This window comes from Leptonychotes weddellii, chromosome 4 (genome assembly GCF_054177405.1).
Source record: "Leptonychotes weddellii isolate Sample4059 chromosome 4, ASM5417740v2, whole genome shotgun sequence".
In the NCBI taxonomy this organism is placed as follows: domain Eukaryota; kingdom Metazoa; phylum Chordata; class Mammalia; order Carnivora; family Phocidae; genus Leptonychotes; species Leptonychotes weddellii.
The window spans coordinates 21,528,042-21,546,116 of NC_138372.1; positions in this window are offsets into that span (position 1 = coordinate 21,528,042).

Genomic DNA, 18,075 nt, shown 5'->3' on the forward strand with positions numbered 1-18,075 from the left:
GAGGCTTCCCGCTGAGCAAGGAGCCTGATGTGGGGCTTGATCCCAGGACCCTGGGATCAGGACCCCACCCGAAGGCAGACGCTTAACGACTGAACCACCCAGGCGCCCCTCAAATAAATAAATAAATAAAATCTTAAAAAAAAAAAAAAAGAAAGAAAGAACGATAGTTAAGGTTTTTTTTTTTAAGATTTTATTTATTTAGTTGAGAGAGATAGCATGGGGGGGGGGAGAGGGCAGAGGGAGAGGCAGACTCCCCACTGAGTAGGGTGCCCAACATAGGGCTTGATCCCAGGACCCTAGGATCATGACCTCAGCCAAAGGCAGATGCTTAACCACCTGAGCCACCCAAGTGCCCTGAATATCAGGTTTACAATTTTAAAGGGAATGCTTTTAAAGTTTCAAAACTTTAACAATTATTGTTTTTTGTAGGTCTCTTTGGGTTACCATTCTATTTTTAATTTATGTTGGATTTTGTCAAATAATTTCTTGTATTTTTTGAAATGTTTATATGATTTTTTTCTCCTTAATCTATTATTATAGTGAGTGACATTTAGAGATATTCTTTTTTTTTTTTTTTTAATTTATTCATTTGAAAGAGAGCGAGACAGAGACAGAGAGAGCACAAGCAGGGGGAGAGGCAGAGGAAGAAGCAGGCTCCCTGCTGAGCCGGGAGCCCAACATGGGGCTCAATCCCAGGGCCTGGAGATCATGACCTGAGTCAAAGGCAGACGCTTAACCATCTGAGCCACCCAGATGCTCCCATCTAGAGATATTCTAACTTGGAGATACATTATTCCTGGCATAATCCCAAACTGGTCATGGCATATTGTTTCTTTTATTTCATTATTGGATATTATTCACTAATATTTTGTTTAGGATCTTTGCACCTGTATTCACAAGTGAAATGAGTCTATAATACCATTTCCCTGTTCTTCCTTTAGCTGGATTTGGCATCAAAGTTATATGGGCCTCATGTAATTGGCAGGAGGGGATAGTCCCTCTTTTTCCACAATCCAGAAGAGTTTGTATATGATGAGAATGACCTCTGCCTTGAAAGCTGACAGAATTTGCCTGTAAAACCATCAGGGCCTGGTGTTTTGTTTGTTAGATGTTGTTTACTGCTTCATTGTTTAAAAACTTTATTATGAAGTAATTATAGTCTCATAGGAAGTTGCAAAAATGTATTGGAATGTCCAGTGTAGGCTTCACCCAATTTTCCCCAAAGGTAATATCTTGCATAACTAAAGTACAATATCAAAACCAGAAATTGGCCTTGGTACAGCCCACACAGCTTATGCAGATTTCACCAGTTTTGCATGCGCTCATTCATGGGGGGGATGTGTGTACACTTTTTTTTTTTTTAAAGATTTTATTTATTTGAGAGAGAGAGAACGAGAGACAGAGAGCACGAGAGGGAGGAGGGTCAGAGGGAGAAGCAGACTCCCCGCCGAGCAGGGAGCCCGATGCGGGACTCGATCCCGGGACTCCAGGATCATGACCTGAGCCGAAGGCAGTCGCCCAACCAACTGAGCCACCCAGGCGCCCTGTGTGTACACTTTTATGCAGTTTTATTGCACATGTAGATTTGTGTAACTGTAATCAAGATATAGAATTGTTTTTATCATCACAAGGATTCCTCCTACTACCCCTTTATAGCCATAACCATCCCCTCCCTCATTTTTAATTCCCATCAACAATAAATCTGCTCTTCATCTCCATAATTTTGCTATATATATATTTTTAAAGATTTTATTTCTTTATTTTGACAGAGAGAGAGGGAATACAAGCAGGGGGAGTGGGAGAGGGAGAAGCAGGCTTCCCGCTGAGCAGAGAGCCCAACATGGGGCTTGATCTCAGGACCCTGGGATCATGACCTGAGCAAAAGGCAGATGCCTAATGACTGAGCCACCCAGGTACCCCAATTTTGCTATTTCAATAGCAAATGTTATAGGAGCCCTTGTCTGGCTCAGTAGGTGAAGCACACGACTCTTGATCTCAGGGTTGTAGGTTTGAGCCCCATGCTGGGATTGCTTAAAAATAAAATCTGGGTTTTTTTTTTTTTTAAAGAATGTTATAGAAATGAAATCATGCAGGATGTAATCTTTCAAGATTGGCTTTTTTCACTGAGCATAATTCCCTTGAGTTCTAGTTAAGTTGTTGTCTGTATCAATAGTTTGTTCCTTTTCTTGCTGAACAAGTAGTATTCAGTGCTAGGGATGAACCACAGATGTAAGCATTGAAGGACATTTTGATTCTTTCCAGTTTTGGGCTCTTAAAAATAAAGCTGCTATGAACAATCGTGTATAGGTGTTTTGTTTTGTGAACACTATTTTCATTTCTCTGTGATAAATGCTTAAGACTGTAATTTTAATAATTATAAGATTACTTGCCTTTTTGTTTTTTCTTGAGTCAATTATAGTTGTTATATTTTCTAGGAAGTTGTCCATTTCATACAAATTTGGAAATCTATTGGCATAAAATTTATGACAGTTTTGTTATTATTATTATTTTTTTAAAGTAAGCTCTATGCCCAACATCAAGCTCGAACTCACAACCCTGAGATCAGGAATTGCATGCTCTACAGACTGAGCCACCCAGGCGCCCCTCTCTTATTATCTTTTAAATCTATCTTGGGGCGCCTGGGTGGCTCAGTCAGTTAAGCATTTGCCTTTGGCTCCAGTCATGATCTCGGGGTCCTGGGATCAAGCCCCCTCATCTGGCTCTCTACTCAGCAGGGAGTCAGCTTCTCCCTCTCCCTCTGTGCTCCCTCTCCATCTGTGCTCTCTCTCAAATAAATAAATAAATAAAATCTTAAAAAAATAAATCTCTTTTTTCTGTTGTTATAACCCCTTTTTAATTTGTAATATTATTTATTTGTGTTTCTTTTTTTGTTCTCATTAAATCTTACCAGAGATGTGTCTATTCCATTAGATTTAAAAAATTTTTTTTTCTTCCCCTTTTCCAGCTGGAACCACAGAGGGTACAGAAGAGTAGAAAAAGAAGGTTCTTGCTGTGCCAGAAACCTTTAATAAAGAGGGAGGGAATTTCATCAAGCTGAAAATCAACCATCTGAGGAAGAAGTTTGACCAAAAGATGCTTTGAAAGACAAGGAGGAAGTTTCTCTCTACCAGGTACACCCTACTGGAAAATAAAATTTAAAGATTTTATTTTATTTTTATTTTTTTAGAGCAAGAGAGAGAGCAAGCACATGTGGGTACATGTGTGCACACACAAGAGGGCAGGGAGGGGCAGAGGGAGAGGAAGAGAGAGAATCTTAAGCAGACTCCATGCCCAGCATGGAGCCTGAAGCAGGGCTCAATCTCACCACCCTGAGATCATGAAGTGAACCAAAATCAAGAATCTGAGGCTTAAGCAACTAAGCCACCCAGGCACCCCTAATTTAAAAAAATAAGAAACATGTCATAATAGCAACAAAAACCTTAATGTGGGACGCCTGGGTGGTTCAGTCAGTTAAGCGTCTGCCTTTGGCTCAGGTCATGATCCCAGGGTGCTGGGATCGAGTCCCGCATCGGGCTACTTGCTTAGCAGAGAGCCTGCTTCTCCCTCTGCCTGCCGCTCCCCCTGCTTGTGCTCTCTCTCTCTCTCTGACAGATAAATAAATAAAATCTTTAAAAAGAAAAAAAGAAAAAGAAAATGCTGAGTAAAGAAGGGGACCAGCTGTACCAGATATTAAGACACACTACAAAACCTTTGGAATAAAATATATTGTAGCATTGCTCAAGAACACATTTTTGTTCATGAACAAATAGACCAGTGGAATAAAATAGGAAACTTGGAGACAAACCCATGTAGATATGAATACTTAATGTACAAGAAACTTAGCACCTCAATCAATGTAGAAGGGCTAGTTCATTTAGTAAGCACAATTGGGAAAATTGGCTCACAATAAACATGACTACTTACTATTTTTTTTTTTAAGATTTTATTTATTTACTTGACAGAGCGAGAGAGCACAAGCTCGGGGAGTGGCAGGCAGAGGCAGAGGGAGAAGCAGGCTCCCTGCTGAGCAGGGAGCCCGATGAGGGGCTTGATCCCAGGACCCCGATGCAGGGCTCGATCCCAGGACTCCGGGATCATGACCTGAGCTGAAGGCAGTTACTTAACCAACTGAGCCACCCAGGCGCCCCAACTACTTACTATTATATACAAAGATAGACTCCAGATGAAATAAAGACCTAACCATGAAAAGCAGAAGTCTCAAATTAATAGGAAAACATATTTGTGACCCAGAAGGGGTAAGTATTCTTTAAATAAAACTTAAATCTGGGGGCTCCTGGCTGGCTCAGTCGGTAGAGCATGCAACTCTTGATCTGAGGGTTGTGAGTTCAAGCCCCATATTGGGTACAGAACTTACTTAAAAAAAAATTAAGGGACTTCTGGCTGGCTCAGTTGCTGGAGTGTGTGACTCTTGATCTTGAAGTTATGACTTAGAGCCCCATGTTGGGTATAGAGATTAAAGATAAAAATCTTTTTTAAAAATTAAGGAAAAAAAGCTACTTAAATCTGAAGGACAAACCATTTTGACCACATTAAAATTAAGGATTTCTGGGGTGCCTGGGTGGCTCAGTCGGTTGAGTGTCCGACTCTTGATTCTGGCCCAGGTCATGATCTCAGTGTCCTGAGTTCAATCCCCACATCAGTCTCCACACTCAGTGGGGAGTCTGTCTGAGATTCTTTCTCCCTCTCTCTCTGCCCCTCCCTCGTCTTTCTAAAATAAATAAATAAATCTTTAAAATTAAGGATTTCTTTTCAAAGCATGATACAATGGACAAAGTCATAAGAAAGAAGACAGAGTGGAAGAAGATATTTGCAATCATTAAAACCAATAATGACTAAAAAACAAGGAATTCTTGCAAATCAATATTGGCAAAGGATATATGAGCAGATAATTTGAAGAAAAGGAAAAGCAAAAGACTAACAAGCATATGAAGAGACACTCAAGCTTATTAGTCAACAGAAAAATGCAAATTACAACCATGGTGAGATACCACTTTATACTATTAGAGTAGCAAAAAGTAAAAAGCTAGATAATCTGAACGCTGTTAAGGAGAGAGACAAACATATAAGATCCCTCAGGCCCTGCAGCCATTTAGGGATCAATATATCTGAACTTGATCAGATCAAAGATGAACACCTCCTATGATGCAGCAATTCACCTCCTAACTTCCATTCCAAAGAAATGTTTGTAAGGGTCCTAACAGCAACGTGTATAAAGATGTCCATCAAGGCCTCGTTTGCGGCAGCAGAGACCATGAGGCAGCTGGTGGTCGTCACTGGGGCCTTGGAAGAATGAAATGGGGTGGATGCACTCAGTGAAGCATTATGCTTCAGTACACATAGCACCATGAATAGATCTTTAAACTACTGTTACAGGGGCTCCCGGCTGGCTCAGTCACTAGAGCATGTGACTCTTGATCTCGGGGTCAGGAGTTTGAGCCCCACGTTGGGGGCACAGTTCACTTAAAAAAATATATATATATATAATTTTTTAAAAGATTTTATTTATTTATTTATTTGTCAGAGACAGAGAGAGAACAAGCAGGGGAGCGGGGGTCAGAGAGAGAAGCAGACTCCCCGCTGAGCAAGGAGCCCGATGCGGGGCTCAATCCCAGGACCCTGGGATCATGACCTGAGACGAAGGCAGACGCTTAACCAACTGAGCCACCCAGGCATCCCGAAAAGAAAAATTTTTAAGAAACACAGTCCCGTTCTCTTAAATTAAATTCAAACCCACAAAAATACTAGTATTAAAATAGAATTTATAATTTTACTTCATTATAATTCTAAGTATAATACATTTCATGATTGTCCTTGAGGGGTGAGGAGAGTTAAGCGAATGGAAATGGGGAAAGAGAGATGTATTCAGGCAGGAGTGAAGAGACTGTATCATAAAGGGTTCAGAATGAAAGCAAAGAGGTGAGAACTGTGATGGAAAATTCTGGATGGGGAAAGCTCTGTTGTCAACTACATATTTGGATCCCTTTGAGGTAGGGAAGATAAGAGAACTCCATTTTATCTTATTTTATTTAATTAATCAATTTTTAAAAAGATTTATTTATTTGGGAGAGCGAGAGAGAGAGCATGCGCACGCTTGCAGGGGAGGGAGGGGCGGAGGGAGAGGGAAAGAATCTCAAGCAGACTCCCCACTGGGTGCGGAGCCCGAGGTGGCTGGATCTCACAACCCTGAGATCAAGCCCTGAGCCAAAAGCAAGAGTTGGACACTTAAACCAACTGAGCCACCCAGGTGCCCCATCTTACTTTATTTTTTTATTTATTATTTATTTTTTTAAGTAATCTCTACACCCAACGTGGGGCTCTAATTCACAACCCCAAGATCAGAGTCTCATACTCTGCGGATTGAGCCAGGTAGGCACCCTGGGGCCCCATTTTAGAAAGGTTCGATCTCTGTTGTTTTTCTGTTGGGCCCCATTTACTCATGTTCCATATTTGCCTCTGAATAAGACAAAGAAACTATGTTCCCTTTCCAAGCAGGAGACAAGAAAGTTAATCATTCTCTGAGTTTTGTCCTAGGCCCCAAATACCTGATAATACTAAGAGAAGCCAGATCCCAAACCTGTTCCAGAGCATTAGTTTCAAACAAACCTCGGCTGATGTTGACTTTGATACCCCCTACCTTTGATGATTTATAAAATAGCACCTACTTTTCACCTGACACTCTCCTTTGATTGGACCCTACCCTGGATTCCTGAAGGAACACGTACCCTAGACCCCTTTTCTACATAAACCTCTCACTGGAAGCAACAAGGAGACCCATTCTCCTTTCCTTTCCGAGTCTCCCAGACACTCCGTCTGCCTTTCTCTACCTGTCACGCTATTCAGTAAATTCTGCTTTCACTTTCTTCAGCTCCCATTTGATTTCTATCCTGCATGAAGGCAAGGACCTTCCTCTGGGTCCTCAGACCCAGTGTGCAGCAACTTCAAAGATTTTCATATAAGCAGGTGAAAAATTTGACTCTATCTGTGCCTTTGCGTAGGATGACCTTATGCCAGTTTGCTGGCGAAAAGTCTCTACACCCAAGATATCACAGAAAATCACCCCTTCTTTCACTCTGGGTTGAGATGATAAATGTCATGGTTACCATACCTTTGGAAACATCAGTGAATAAACAAAGATCTTTGCCCTCCAGGAGTTTACATTCTAGTCTGGAGAGAAAGACAAGAAACAATAAACATAATAAGCAAATTATGTAGTACATTAGACAGGGAAATTGCTAAAGAAAAAGGAAAAACAAAACAGAGATGAAGGTAAGCGGACTCACACCACCCCTCTCCCCGCAGAAATGTAGCTTTAACCAGTCAGTCAGGAATTTTCCACTGAGTGCCAGTGAGTTTTTCACAGAGCCATCTTCATTCCCTAAAAGAAGATGAGGTCATCTGCATGATGAGACCCCCATCCTTCCCCCTAAGAGAAAGTGATCTTGCCTGGAATCATCCTCATTGTCTTAAAGTAAGCTGTAGGCCCAACATGGGGCTTGAACTCATGACTCTGAGATCAAGAGCCAGGGGCCCCGGGCACCCCAATCCTTTCTTTTCTTTTGCTTATAACTTTCTTGCCCCACCTTCCTTTCTACAAACACCTTCCATTTTGAGGGCTCCTGGCTGACTCAGTCGGTAGAGCACATGGCTCTTGATCTCAGGGTCCTGAGTTCACTTGATCTCAGGGTCGTGAGTTCAAGCCCCACGTTGGGTGTGGAGCCTACTTTAAAACAAAAAACAGAAAAACCCTTTTATTTTGTACACCTCCTCCTTGAAGCACCCCTCTACTTGCTAGATAGGATGCTGCCTAATTCATGGGTCGTTTAGTAAAGCCAATTATATCTTCAAATAAAAAGAAAAGGTAAGAAGATTCACACGTGTCTCATGTTCTGGGTGGGGGAAGGCAGCAAGGATGGCAGCTTTGCAAGAGGGTGGTCAGGGTAGGTGGGCCTCATGGAGAAGGTGACACCTGAACAAACACTTGAGGGAAGTAAGGGAGTTGGCCAAGCTGACATCTGGGGGAAGAGCAGTCCCGGCAACCAGGACAGCTCTTGCAAAGGCACTGGGGTGGGAGCAGCAAGAACAAGGCGGGGAGACACAAGAGTAGAGAGGAGGAGCGACTGAAGGGGCTGTGCTGACTGTGGGACATAGAGGCCATTGCAAAGACTGAGATGAGGAGCCATTGCAGGATACTGAGCAGGGCCTCCACACGGCATGACTCATGCTTCTGAAAAAAAATCACTCCAGCTGCTGTGTCAGGAATGACTGAGGGGGCAAGGCTGGAGGCACAGACCTCGTTGGAGGCTACTTATAATAGATGTGAACAAGGGATGATGGTGGCTCAAACTGAGTGGCATCAGAGGAGGTGGCAGAGGGTGGATTCTGGATATTTCTGAAGGTAGAAGTAATAGAATTTCTTAAACGGAAGAATGAAGAAGATGAAAGAAAAGGCAGGACTCAAGACAGTAGCTCACCAAGGGAGGGGTGGGATGCGTGGCAATGAGATGGTTCTAGAATGTCTGGGTGTAGGTAAGAAGGATTAAGGGGGGGGTGCCTTGTCTGTAGAGAATTTTAAAATCATAATAAAATAGACTAGATGTTGTTCTGCTGTTTATTATCATCATGCACCACCGACTTTATTGAATTTTTAGTTTTTAAAAGATTTTATTTTTAAGTCATCTCTACACCCAACATGGGGCTCGAACTCACGGCTCCGAGATCAAGAGTCTCATGTCCCACCGACTGAGCTGGCCTCCACACACCACCAATTTCAAGCATGGTCCAAAAAGTTATAAAATACTCCCTCCCCACTATGGCAGGCTACTGCCACTCTCTCTCCCAACCCCCACCCCCAATCTTGTCATGTCACTTAGATGACTTGAGGATTGGAGGCCTGAGTACTAGAGAGTTGTCCTCAATTTGGTTGGGGAAGACTATGGAACAAGGAAGTGGGTGGGGGAGAGATTAGGAGTTCAGTTTTGAACATTTTACATTTGCGATAGCTATTCAACATTCAAGCAGATTCGAGCAGTTTGTTGTCTAGACAGATAAGGAAGTCTGGAGTTCAGGAAAGGGGTCTGGGCTAGAAATACGAATTTGGAAGTTGCCAGCACACAACTAGTATTCAAACCATGAGATTGGATGACCCGGGGGTGGGGGGTTTGGGGTAGTGACAGTAGGTGGAGAAAGAGAATGAGATCAAACCCGGGTCCCTGGGGCACTGCTACACTGAGGTCTGGGAGAAGGGCAGGGTTCCACTGAGAGACAGAAGGAATGGAGGTGAATGATGTAGTGTCCTGAAACCAAGAAAAGAAAGTATATGAAGGAGGAATAAGACAGTCAAACTAGAGAAAGAAGGAGAATTAACCACTGAACTTAATGAAGCGGAGGTGAATGGTGACTTTGGCCAGAGCAGTGTCAGTGGAATGCTGGAGGCAAAAACCAGATTGGAGAAGAAGGGTTGACAGAGAACGAGAGAGGTCGGAGACAGTGGGTAGGTCAACTCTTCGGGGGAGACTGACTTCGAAGAAGATTAGACTGGTTGGGAGGTAGAGTGAAGAGGAGTTTCTTCTGGGGTGCCTGGGTGGCTCAGTCGTTATGCATCTGCCTTCAGCTCAGGTCAGGATCCCAGGGTCCTGGGATTGAGCCCCGCATTGGGCTCCCTGCTCAGCCAGGAGCCTGCTTCTCACTCTCCCACTCTCCCTGCTTGTGTTCCCTCTCTAGCTGTCTCTCTCTGTGCGTCAAATAAATAAATAAATAAAATCTTTAAAAAAAAAAAAAAGAGGACTTTCTTCTAAGATGGGAGAAACAGCAGAATGTTTGTAAGCTGGTGGGAATGAGCCAGCAAAGAGCTAGAGTTGATGATGTAGGGGAGGGAGGAAGATGGCTGTCATTGAGTCTGGTGGCTCAGAGGAGAGATGATCGGCTTTAGACAGGAACAAAGAAAGTTCATCTGCTGTGGCCAGTGGGAAGGCATGTGTGTGGGTGCAGATTCTGAAATTTCCATTGTTTACTAGACCTTTCTTTTTTTTTTTTTAAAGATTTTATTTATTTATTTGGCTGAGAGATACACAGCGAGAGAGGGAACACAAGCAGGGGGAGCAGAAGAGGGAGAAGCAGGCTTCCCATGGAGCAGGGAGCCCGATGCGGGGCTTGATCCCAGGACCCTGGGATCATGACCTGAGCCGAAGGCAGACGCTTAACGACTGAGCCACCCAGGTGCCCCTAGACCTTTCTTTTTTAAAGATTTTAAGTAGCCTCTATAGCCAACGTAGGGCTCGAACCCACAACCCAGAGGTCAAGAGTCACATGCTCTACTGACTGAGCCAGCCAGGCACCCCAATCTTGGATTCTCTTTTCTTCATCAGTCTTTCCTTGAGTGATTCTATCCATGCAGCTACAATTTATATACTAAATATGCTCAAATTCAAGGGTTTAGTACAGACTTCTCTCATAGCCACTAACTGTTTATAGACTCTCCTGCATGGATAGCCCACAGATATTGAAAACCTGGTTTGTCTGGATTCTCACCCATCATCTTGCTCCTTCTCTCCACAGCTACTATTTATCCCTATATCCCTATGTCTGTAAGTGACATCACTATTCACCCAGTTGCTCCCCAAAATTATACTAGACTTCTGTTTCATCCAATCAGCCCAGAAACCTCAGGTCACTGCACCTCCTCTTTCTCACATTCTTTCCTCCAATCCACTACTGAAAGTGTAGCAAGGATTAAATGAGATAACCCATGTAAAGTATTGAGAACAGGGTCTGAAACATAGTAAGTCTACCTGTTTGTGTCTTCCATTAGGTCCAGAGGCCAGGGACCACGATTGGTCCATCTTCAAATCTCCAGAGTCTAGCATGAGGTCTGATAGGCTTATTGAATGAGTGAGTGAATGAGTGAATGAATGAATGAATGAATGAGTGAGTGATCGAGAAGATGGTATAGGGAGAAAGACTAGAGAAGCAATAAAAGGGAACATCACTGTGGTCCTGAGGAAGGCAGGAAGAGCCAGTCAAAAAGCTTTGAGAGGGAATATGCGAACCAAAATGGCGCTGCAGCTCAGAAAGGCAAGCAGGAGTAAGCTTGAGTAAGGACTAGGTTGTTGCTAGGGGCCAGTTCTTCAGGTCAGAGAAATAAGAGGAAAGAGGCCACACTGTAGGATAATTGGGGGTAACCTTCAGGGGACTGAGTCATTTCAGGCTCTATCTGTAGCCCTCCTCTTATCTCCCCTTCCACCCTCTCTTGGCAGTTGTGGTCATGGGGTTAAAATAAAATCATGCCCCTCATCTGAGATCAGTGTCCCTTCCCATGGCATTAATCACCATTCTCATCTTATCACTCTCATAGCAGAGCCTCTGGGTGTTGTTGTTAAAGTTGTACACTGCACAACACCACCTTATCTAAGGGAGTGTCCTTCAAGTGGTAGATAGCTTTGCTATTTAGAATTTTAAAGAATATCTCATTATAGGGGCACCTGGCTGGCTCAGTCAGTAAAGCATGTGACTCCTGATCTCAGGGTTGTAAGTTTGCCCCCATGTTGGGTGTAGAGATTACTTAAAATCTTAAATTTTGCTGACTCCAAAGATTAGTGATTTGTATCATTACTGCAACAATATTTAAGCGCATACTAAAATATCTTTTTCTAACAAAGTCACCATATGTCATTCCATTTTGACAATAATAAAAAAAGTTTCTTGGGGCGCCTGGGTGGCTCAGTCGTTGAGCGTCTGCCTTTGGCTCAGGTCATGATCTCAGGGCCCAGGGATCGAGCCCCGCATCGGGCTCCCTGCTTGGCGGGGAACCTGCTTCTCCCTCTCCCTCTACTGTTCTCCCTGCTTGTGCTCTCTCGCTCTCTCTGTCAAATAAATAAATAAAATTAAAAAAAAAAAAAGTTTCTTGCACGCACAAAAAAACCTTGTTGTTCTAATATCATCTAATATAAACAAGAGGTGCTTGACTCCTCTGCACAGTTGAAAATCCACATATAACTTTTGACTCCCCCAGAACGTAACTACTAATACCCTACTGTTGACCGGAAGCCTTACTGAGAACATAAACAGTATTATATGTTGTATGTATCATATACTGTTTTCTTACAGAGAGCTAGAGGAAAGAAAAAAATGAAAATGTTGTTTTTTTAAAAATTTTACTTCTAATAATTTCTACATCCAACATGGGGCTTGAACTCATGAGCTTGAGATCAAGAGTCACATGCCTCACTGACTGAGCCAGCCAGGTACCCTAGTACTGTACTGTATTTATCAAAAATAATCCATATATTACTGGACCCATAAAGTTCAAACCTGTGTTATTCAGGGCCAACTGTATTTTATCTTACAGTTCATACCATCTGCTACTATGTATCTATACCATGAGGTTATTACTGAGTTTCCAATTAAATTTATCAGAATTTTTATTGTGACAAACTTATGTAATAACTAGTATGAATCTACCATTAAAAATCTGTAAAGTAGGGGCACCTGGGTGGCTCAGTCGGTTAAAGCCTCTGAGTCTTGGTTTCAGCTCAGGTCAAGATCTCCCAGTTATGGGCTTGAACCCGGTGCGGGACTCTGCTCAGCGTGGAGTCTGCTTGTCCCTCTCCCTCTGCCCCTCCCCTCCGCTCGTGCTCTCTCTCTCTCAAGTAAATAATTAAAATCTTAAAAAAAAAAAAAAAAAAGAAGCAGCACATACACCACAAGCAGGGCAAAGCATTCCTTCTCCTCCTCCTCTTCCAGCAGGGATTCTAGAATATAGGGCCTGAACCCTTCCCTCAAGCCTCTCCGGTTCTGTTCCCCATCACACTCCAGATGCCATCTTGTACTGGGGAAAATTAGCCCTCGTGCCCCTCCTCCCTCACCCCCCAATCTGAGCTTCACTCTGCTATTCAGCCCTAACTGGCTAGGGAAAATGGGAGCAGAATTACCATGGGCTGGGGCACCTGGGTGGCTCAGTCGTTAAGTGTCTGCCTTCGGTTCAGGTCATGATCCCAGTATCCTGGGATTGAGCCCCACATCGGGCTCCCTGCTCAGCGGGGGCCTGCTTCTCCCTCTCCCTCTGCCTGCCTGTCTGCCGACTTGTGATCTCTCTCTGTCAAATAAATAAATAAAATCTCTAAAAATAAATAAATAAAAGAATTACCATGGGCTAACAAACACCAGCTTCTCACTACTTGAGTAGAACTTCCAGCTGATGAGTTTACCAGGAGAACTAGTTTTTGAGGATGTTGAGACCTAGATGCCAAAGATGAGTTTAAGATCTGTAAAATGTGATTTTTTTTTAAACTTTCGTTTGTAATACTTGTGGTTGGGCGGTGTTGTAGAAATGTAATTATGGACAAAGAGAAACTGTACCTTTTTTTGTGATGGTGGCTGGCACCTTTGGTGATTTAGTGGCAAATACAATTCCCAGCAGCCTTTATTGATTGTACTTACTGCAAGGCTGCTGGGAGGTGGAGTCCATTTGGTTGATGAGCTCTGCCTGCCATTTTGGCACCTAATCTCACCCCTTAGCTCAGTAGGCTGGCTCAGGTCTCTCTCCTTCTCCAACTCTCAGTCCAAATAAAGCTGTTTTCCTGGAAAAAATAAAATAAATAAAATATATTGTGTGTCAACTGTACTTAAAAAAAATTTTTTTAAGTAATCTCTACACCCAATGTGGGGCTGGAACTTTCGATCCCAAGATCAAGAATCTCGTGTTCTACCAACTGAGCCAGCCAGGTGCACCATAAAAAATTTAAAAAATAGACAGATAGTTAGATAGATAGATAGATAGATGATAGATAATTTGCTTACAAAATGATCTAGGCACTCTCTTATGCATTTCGGTTCCAGTGGCCAAACTTAAGGACTCCTCCAGATGATTGGATTTCTGGAAAAATTAGAAAGATTGCTAGAAGAGAAGGAAACACATCAGGTACCAGTTTTAGCAAAATGTAGCACTAACACAACTTACAGGTTGTGAGTTTACCTTGGACTTCAACACTCTGTAAGAGAAGGAATTTGAGAAATGCTGTAAAAGAGAACAAAACAAAAACAAACAAAACAAAACCCTCAAAGAATCCATTCAACTAAATGCACTTTCTGCCTGTCGGGTACCTGACCACATAATTTCACGTATTAAATGGGCAACTCTGGTGGAAATGATCTATCTCAGGTAAGAAATGTTAAATTTCCAGATAACATCACAGGTAGAAAGTTTTAGAAACTTAATATGCATACTTCTGGGGCACCTGGCTGGCTCTGTCGGTGGACATGGGACACTTGATCTTGAGGTTGTAAGTTCAAGCCCCACTTTGGGTATAGAAATTACTTTAAAATAAAATTTTGAAAAAAAATACTCATAGTTTTTCTAGAAAAAAAAAAATCACTAAATTTTGGTTACTTTATTCTACTCCAAAGGATTCTATATTTTGTCTACATTGTAAAATCTTCAGGGATGGAAAAAATCAAATCAACATGAGAACGGGAATGCAAGCAAAGATTGGCAGTGTTGACTGCATATTCTAATAAACATGAAGTGAAATGCACACCAACCAAATTGAAATCGGATTCCAAAATATATGATATCCATGTAAAAATGAGAAGAAAAACTGGGTGCTGTTTTCGAGCATATGATACTTATGATTCACTTTTTGGTGAGGGAATATCTAAGCTCGGCCAAGAAAGTTAATGAGTGTGATAATGAGAAATGTTCTTTATTTGGCAGGAATCACAGCAAAATTTGATACAATTATGCCAGAACATTTATGCAAAATATAAACATTGACACAAAATAATATTACACATTGTTTAGGGAATAAAAGACAAAACTAATTAAAGTGAGAGATGCAATGAATAAGATCATGTTGAATAAAGAAATGTTAGACGTTACTCAATTATTTCAAGTACAACTCCAGGAACAAGCTATGCAGAATACATAACAATTATTTTAGATTTGTTGATTTCCAAAACGCAAATATATCTATGTGTGAACACTTGGGGGATTTTGTTTAGCAGATGACTCAACTAGGGAAAGATTTTATATTCTCAGTAGACGACTTATAAAAACTGAATTGAGAAGAAGACAAAAATAACCCAAAGGGCCAGGAATATGACAATGTAACAAAAATGCATGGAAAACTATGATGGATTGTAATAAAAGAGCCTTGAAAAATAATTCTAGGGAAATCTATTTTATTTTATCTTGTGCATTCTTTAAACTTGATAGTGAATGATGTGTTAAAAAATTCCTTTGATATCACTGAATTTTTTTAAAAAGATTTTATTTATTTATCAGAGAGAGAGTACAAGCAGGGGCGACGGCAGTCAGAGGGAGAATCAGGTTCCCCGCTGAACAAGGAGCCCAATGCGGGACTCGATCCCAGGACCCTGGGATCATGACCTGAGCTGAAGGCAGACGCCCAACCAACTGAGCCACCCAAGCGTCCCGACGTCACTGAATTTTTAAAGAGTGTCTAGGAACTACACAGCAAAATTTCAGTTTTGATGAAATGTTGGAGTGTTTTGAACAAGTATTTTCTTTTTTTTAAAGATTTTATTTATTTATTTATTTGAGAGAGAGAGTGCACGCACAAGAAGCGGGGGGAGGAGTAGGGAGGGAGAAAGAATCTCAAACAGACTCCCTGCTGAGCACTGAAGACCGATGCAGGGCTTGATCTTATAACCCTGAGATCGTGATCTGAGCCAAAATCAAGAGTTGGATGCTTAACTGACTGAGTCACCCAGGCACCCCTTGAACAAGTATTTTCAAACAGAAATGTTCAAATGTTGAATGTCAATGTTGAATGCACAATGAGAAAGTCAAGTGGATGCCATCGTGTCACTAAAAACTTAAAAGGTAAGATACCTTTTAGGAATGGTTAATTATATTAATAAAGAGATAGATTCTAAAATGCAAAGTACACTCTAGCAAATTTCAACTTTTAAATGTATTAGCTAATATGAAATGGCATTAGGGTGAAATCTTATAAGTCAATCAATCATACCAGAGCCAAAATTTAACACACATACTGCCCTTGAAAGCATTAAAAGAATTAAGATGCTCTTTAAGAGCTTCTTTCTGCTTGCTAGATGGGATGCTGCCCAATTCATGAATCACTTAATAAAGCCAATTAGATCTTCAAAAAAAATAAATAAATAAAAAGATGTTCTTTGTTTTAAAAAGAAAGCAAAAAAAAAAAAAACCCACAAGGAAGCAAGATTTATGAAAAATAGGTTACTGATGCTAAATTACAGAATTTCAATCTTGGTGCCCTTACTCATGTAAACAATGCTAAGAAAAGGGAGGAAGACTCATTTCATTGTGATTTCCAAGATCCAAAACTAAATTTCAAAATTATTTCATTTTATTTTGCTATTTGGGACCCACTAGTAACATCCTTAAGAGAAATTTGTGATTCTGAAAGATCATGGCCTTTTAAAAGTATTCTAATCCAGACAACATATGAAATTGAAAGGATTATGATAAATATGGACCATTGCCACTCTGTAAAAGTTTACAATTGAAATCAACCGTATACATAGAAGGAAGTGATTTTTTTTTAAGATTTTATTTTTTTATTTTTTAATTTATTTTATTTTATTTTTTTATTTTAAAGATTTTTATTTATTTATTTGTCAGAGAGAGAGAGAGAGCGAGCACAAGCAGGGGGAACAGCAGAGGGAGATGGAGAAGCAGACTTCCCGCTGAGCGGGGAGCCCGATGTGGGACTCGATCCCAGGACCTTGGGATCATGACCTGAGCCGAAGGCAGACGCTTAACGACTGAGCCACCCAGGCATCCCAAGATTTTATTTTTTTAAAGTAATCTCTGCACCCAGTGTGGGGCTCAAACTCACAACCCCGAGATCAAGAGTCGCAGGCTCCACCGACTGAGCCAGCCAGGTGCCCAAAGAAGGAAGTGATTTTGATGGGATATTAATGTATTAAGAACCAAAAATCTTGTTCTTCTCTAAAATCTAGTATGATTACTGTTGAAAACTGCAATATATTTGCAACAATGATACGTTTCCATTATTTTATACCAACATTTGATTTGTATAATTTATACAGAATGATTGAATAGTTGTCATAATTGTTATTATTGAGAAATAATTAACTAAATCATACAATGTCTTAATGGAGGATGGGGCTACTTTTCTTTCTTTTTTTTATAAAGATTTTATTTACTTATTTGTCAGAGAGAGAGCACACAAGCAGCGGGGGGAGTGGCAGGCGGAAGGAGAAGCAGGCTCCCTGCTGAGCAAGGACCCTGATGTGGAACTCAATTCCAGGACCCTGGGGTCATGACCTGAGCTGAAGGTAGACACGTAACCGACTGAGCCACCCAGGCATCCCTGGGGCTACTTTTCTAATTCTTCATTCAGGTATCAGCAAAGTACAGCTTGAGGGCCTAATTCTTCCCCTGTTCCCTGTTTTTATACAATCCCCCTAAGTTAAAAATGGTTTTAATGTTGGGGCGCCGGGGTGGCTCAGTCGTTGGGCATCAGCTTTCAGCTCAGGTCATGATCCCGGGGTCCTGGGATCGAGTCCCGCATCGGGCTCCCTGCTCTGCGTGGAGCCTGCTTCTCCCTCTCCCACTCCCCCTGCTTGTGTTCCCTCTCTCGCTGTGTCTCTCTCTGTCAAATAAATAAATAAAATCTTTAAAAAAATAATAATAATAATAATTTTAAAAAAGAGGTTCCTTTGTCTTTCTGAACATAGTTCAGTGGAATTTTGTCCCTTTTAACCAAAGAACTCTAGCCAACACCCCCTGTGGCTTCCCATTGCCCCTGGGGACACAGGGCAGAAACTTTGTCCTAAGTGTCACCTCCCGCCACTACCCTTCTGAGCACCTCCCCCCTCCAGCTTCTGGTGTGTCCCAGAATTGGCCAAGCTCTCCCTTTGACCCCCAGGGCTCAGATCCCTGCTTCCTATTCAGGACGGTCCTTTAACCTCCCATTTACCAGTCCTCCCCCATCCTTTTGGAATCCACCTTTTTCAGTCCTCCTCATTCTGGTAAATAAAAACAGGTCATACCTATCCATTCCTGATAGGAGTCTGGGAAGGGGCAAG